This window comes from Eretmochelys imbricata, chromosome 3 (genome assembly GCF_965152235.1).
Source record: "Eretmochelys imbricata isolate rEreImb1 chromosome 3, rEreImb1.hap1, whole genome shotgun sequence".
NCBI classification, from domain to species: domain Eukaryota; kingdom Metazoa; phylum Chordata; order Testudines; family Cheloniidae; genus Eretmochelys; species Eretmochelys imbricata.
This window is the reverse complement of record NC_135574.1, coordinates 121201992-121208000: the sequence shown is the minus strand read 5'-3', so window position 1 is coordinate 121208000 and position 6009 is coordinate 121201992.

Here is a 6009-nt window from a genome sequence, read left to right as displayed (position 1 = left end):
GGCCTTACGGTTTCCAGAGGTTATTTGTAGGCCAACTATTTCAAAAAAACAGCTCTCCGAGTCCTATATGGTATCTTTAAGGCTTTATCAATAGAAATTCCACCAGAATCAACTATGCAGAGAATACAAAATTTGGAGGGCAAACAAGGAATACCCAGAGCCAAAGTGTAAAGTGGAGAGAACAGAGCAGAGAAGGGGCTGCAGTACACCTGGTGAGTCATTACTGACCTTTGTAAAGGCGTTCAGTTCAGGAGAGGAGACAGACACCAAATGGATGTGGGTGGATGGTACCAAGAAGCTGCTCCCATTGCATTAAAGAAAGTTCATGCTCATCTAGCCTCATTACTTTCCTAATATTACTGTTTCACATAATCCTGCTCTATAAGTACCACAGGGGAGCTGTGAGATCAGGACTGGGAGAGAGATGGGCCACAAAAGATCTCCAGGTTTTTGAAATATTGAGAAGTTGGGGAATCATGGCAGTAGGGCTTCTGTGACTGAAGGATCCCGCATACACCCTGGTACTGTAAAGCCAAGCGTAGCTGTCCTCCTGTACATGGTTCTGATCACATCCATCATCTCACATGTGATTTAATCTGTGGCTTTGTGTTTACCTTCTGATCGCTCCCAACTCCGAGCCACAATTCAGGCCCGAAGGAAGAAATGTGTAGAATGGTCTGACGATGCCTCAGACCAAATAAATAAATAAATAAAATCAACATTGTTCTTCACCCACACTGTGTGCGGGAACTTATTGTTCTTCAGGAAAAGAGCTATTAGAGAAATATCTCATCAAAAAAGTTTGAGCAAGCGAGGCCCCTGCCCAGCACATCCATGTTACAAGAATTTAAAACATCCCCTGTAGAAAACAAATAGAAAGTTTCAACAAATGCAAGGTGAGTCTTTAGAAGCCATCTAACGTTGGCTTAGGACTGGAGTATACATGCTGCTAGTCTTCACTTAGTAATTAACTGCCTCTAGACCTGAAGATTCCCCAAGTTGTGACAGAGCGTCCCTGTCTGCATGGGAGATAACTGTTTTTAAGACTATCGTCCATGCCACACCCACCAATCAAACTCCGCTTCTCCTGCCACAGTGAGTTCATATCCACATACAACACCACTAGACAAATGCCTCCAGCATTTAGCTCCAGGATAATCACCAGCTCTCGGATCTGTAGAGTTGTTGAACTCTTTGTAGGGGCTGGCCGACAGATGCAATCACACAGCCTTACAGCCACGCTGCATTACACCAGGATTTCACAATCAGGTTTATTTTGTTTCCAGGATTTCCCTGCAGTGCAGCACAGGTGGGCAAGGTTTACTTGCCTTCCCTTATGTGCTGAAATGGTCTATTACCTTGGAGCTGAGGGCCTCATCAAGAGAATCCCAACTCCCAAATCTGCAGTGAATTGAGTCTGAACTTCTCCCTTGCGTTCGGTCAGGAGAGGGAATCCAGATCAGTCTAGAATTGGCTTATTCCCTGCTTCTAGAAGAGACGCAGAGAAGGTGCCTAACACTTCTTCATTCCCCATGTCACGCACAGGGCAACATCAAAACCTAAAGAACAGAGACAAATTGGAACAAGGAGTACTTGTGGCACCTTAGAGACTAACACATTTATTTGAGCATGAGCTTTCGTGGGCTAAAGCCCACTTCATCAGATGCATGCAGTGGAAAATCAGTAGGAAGAGATTACACACACAGCGCATGCATGAAAAAAATGGGGGTCTGCCATACCAACTCTAATGAGACTAATCGATTAAGGGGGGCTATTATCAGCAGGAGAAAAAAAACTTTTGTAGTGATAATCAGGATGGCCCATTTCAAACAGTTGACAAGAAGGTGTGAGTAACAGTAGGGGGAAAATTAGCATGGGGGAATAGTTTTTAGTTAGTGTAATGACTCATCCATTCCCAGTCTTTATTCAAGCCTAATTTAATGGTGTCCAGTTTGCAAATTAATTCAGGTTCTGCAGTTTCTCATTGAAGTCTGTTTTTGAAGTTTTTTTTTTTTTTAATAATTCTGACTTTTAGGTCTGTAATTGAGTGTCCAGGGAGGACAAATTGTTCTGCCTTCTTCTTTAGGAGGGAAACTGAAGAAGCCTGGCCTCTGCTGCCCCCTAGTGCTAGGAGATGACCCAGAGAAGACTTCACACCAGAGCCAGCGCCTGGGGAGGAGATTACAGAGATTCAAACGTCCTCCTTCTTGCTCCTGCACCCAGTTTCCCCAAATCCTGGGATGGGCTATGATAAAAGTCCAGGATTCTGATATGGGGGTGGGGGGGAGGGAATACCTGGATTTTAGCCATTGCCTTCTTAGTACAGCTGAAGGGCTGCTTCAACTCAATATGCAGCATGAAGAGATTTACCAGTTCAGATTCAAATGCTTCCTAGGTGCATCTAGTTTTCAGTTAGTCTAGCTGAACAAAAAAAGCGCGGGGGGGGGGGGGGGGCTTATAACTGGAGGTTGGAAGCAGTGAATGAGGCAGCACACATTTATTCTGCTCTCTTCTTTACCCATCTCCATGCCTCTGACCTTCTGCCATCTCCACTTTCCTCCACCCAGCTCTACCCACGTTCACTGTGGGGCTCTCCAATATTATCCTACTCCGCATTACTTTCTTCTGCAGTTTAGGGCTTTTGATTACCCCCATTCCTTCTCACATTCCAGGCCTATCTCCCAGCCCTTTGAAGACACTCCTTTCAAAAGATTATAAACATATTGGAGGCGAGAGGCTTTAAATGGATTATTAAACTCTTATGTTTAGCAAAATAGTCTGATCAAGTGCAATTAGAACAGCAGTTATTGAACACTGTTAAACTCCCTCTCTACAAATATAATCTCTCATCCAAAAAGGGTCATTAAAATTCCTTTTCCTGACTGAAAAACATCTGACACCTCATATATAAACTAAGGGGCATGTAATATATGAAGTAGTCACTCCAATTATTAAACTACTTCTATAGACAGGAATTGCCAGACTGGATCAGGCAGTGATCCATCTAGTCCTATATCCTCTCTCTGACATTGGCTGGCACCAGATGTTGCAGAGGGAAGTGGGAGAAACCTTAGAGTAACAATTATGGAATAACTGGCCTACATAAGCAGTTTCTTCTTAACTTCCATTTATTAGAGGCTACTTATGCCAGGAAACATGAGAACTTTTATCTCCCTCTCAGACACTGTCTTTATGTCGTGGTTTTGACTAGATAGGGGACTATGAAAAGTTTCTCTTCATTTTCATGAACTGCTGATAACTTGAAGGCACCAGTAATTACTAGATGTCTTCCTGCTGACTTTAGCCAGTGGATTGGCTGTGATACCTCGACATGGAGAGACAAGTTGGGTGAGGTAATATCTTTTATTGGACCAACTCCTGTTCGTGAGAGAGACAAGCTTTCGAGCTTACACAGAGCTATTCTTCAGGTCTCTCAGAGCTCTGTGTAAGCTTAAAAGCTTGTCTTTCTCACCAACAGAAGCTGATCCAGTAAAAGATATTACCTCACCCACTTTGTCTCTCTCATATTCTGGGACCACCATGGCTACAACTACACTATATACCCTGACATATACACTTCAATGTTCTGCACACCACTGGCCCGGTTCTTCTCAAAGCTCCAATGAAATCAGCATATCTGCAACAGGATCCTAGTTCCAAGCGTAACTAAAGAAGAGGGCGTTGAATTCATTGTTTACTTAAAGGGGAATTTCAGATGGTTTAAGTCACATTCCAAAATGCCACAAAAGAAACCCACTGAATTCTTAGTGAGAGCTGTCATTTTTGTCACGATCCAGCCTGGACTGGAAAGGCTTGCTGGGAAAGCAACGCTGCAGATAAAGCAATTTGTAACTGAGACAGGTTTTGTATTGCATGCAATTACAGATATTGACTTTCCACATTCCAAGGGGAGATGTATTATTTGGGTGGGTGTGAGCACAGAACTACAGGAAATGCTTTTGCCTTCACACTCATGAAATTTTCACTGGAAGTAAATACCCTTAGAACTGCTAGGTAACCCCCCAAGAAGTTAGGCATGCCAAACCTGTACTATGCAGCTTTTATTACAACACAACTGTAGTTACAGACATTCAAATACAGGACAGAATTTCTACATTTGGTCTTCGCAATCAGTGATTTATTCCTCTCAGACTCAACTGTCCTCATTGCGTGTCTTTTCCATTTTGTTTGCTGCACACAGCTTTTCTACGTATGCTCATTAGATAAACTAGAAAACTTCTGGGTTACAAGGTTTGTTAGGTTGGTGGCATGGTATCTCCTGGATGGACTCATAACTCAAAATTAATTGCAGTTCAGTCAAATCTAAACCAAGAACAAGCTCATTGTACTGCATCGATTGCCAACTCCTCTGGGACAAGATTACACCACAAATTCCATCAGGCCCAGAAGGAGTTTAGCAGGAATCTTCAGGCATAGCTGCAAGCTCTTCTCACCTGTATTGTTATTAATTGTTTAGTGCCAGCAGTGTGCTTGGCTCTCTACAAGATTCAAAATGAAAACCATCCCTGCCCCCAAAGTGCTTGGAATCTAAGACAGACACTGTGATGATGGGACACACTGGAGAGGGGTCTGAATGATTCACTTCTAGTGACTATCGGTCTTATGGAGAAGGCAGTTGCTGTGCAGATGGAATGAGAAGGAAAAGCTATGAATAAGGAGTGACCAACAGGGGGATTAGAATGGGAAGAGGAAATGAATGGGGGCTTCCAAAGGGATGTAGTGAGAGTTGAGACCAGAAATCTAAACTGGACTGGAGTTGTGGGGGCCTTGGATAGTGGTTAGTCAATGGCCTCAGTGCAGTTAGAAATCTCCATTCTCTCAAAGCCAGCAATTACCTCAGGATTATCTTTAGTACCTGCCACCTTGGAGCAAACCACACACCTGATTGGTGGTGATGGTTTCTGAGGCACTTTACTCAGTCATCTTTCCAACACCAAACTGGTTGGCAACAGACCTGTAGCAGTCTGGGGTAGCCAGCTTCCAGATGATTATAGCAACCTGCTTCTGGACCAGCAAGGGTGCCCTCATCTACACTGGAGGGTAGGAGCAAGCCAGACCCACTGCTGGTCATTCCAGGTCTGCATAAAGATGTGATCCCACTAGGCTGTGCTTGTGGCCCTGTCTCAAAAGCACCAGTATACGTAGCTATGCTGATTGTACTGAGGAGCATTTGCCACTGCAGGTCTGCCAAGCCAGGGTACTTTTCTTCCTCTGCCTGCTCCTGCTCCATCATGAAATCCATCAGGTACCTTTGGTGGGTCAGAAAACACCACTGAAATATCCACCAGCACCTCACGGAAGCTCTGCCCGTTTCCTGACACAGGAACGAAGGCAAAAGGAGAAGCTTGTCAAAAGCCACCTCCTCCATCTTGCTGACTCCAGTAGCTAGGAGCACAAAGATCAAAATGACTGCTGGGCTGGCTGCGTTGATGAGCTGTTTAAACTTTCTGTAGCATGCAGGGTAGGCAGTAAAGTTTGCCCACAGTGCATCATAGGCAAAGGACGAGAGTGGCCACATTTCAGGAGGGCGCTAGGGACTTTGGGATATGGTTGTTTGACTTGGGTCAGCGTGCTGCAGTGTTCATGCCAGAGCCCAGGTTCAACCCCAGAAAAATCTTAATGTAGGATTAATAATCAACCAGTGTTGACATTCAAGCCCAGAGTTCTCTAACATGGGTCAGCTGACTCAAGTTCTACTAACCCTGGGGTTTCATTGCAGCGTAGAAATACCCTAAAGTAATCTCTGTATTAATAAATATTCAGATACTACAGGGATGATGGCAGTGCAAGTATCTGAATAGATGTGTGTAGTCTATGTGATTAGCAACCAAGTTTCAAAACTACTGTCCTAAAATGTAAATACACCATAATATGGTAAGAGGGAAGAAGGTACTTGGTAGCTTGCTGTGCCTTTTGGACAATGAAGCAGAAAAAAATGTTAAGTATGTGGAACCAGGGATTAGAGGTGCATAAAAGGAAGCAAGGTTC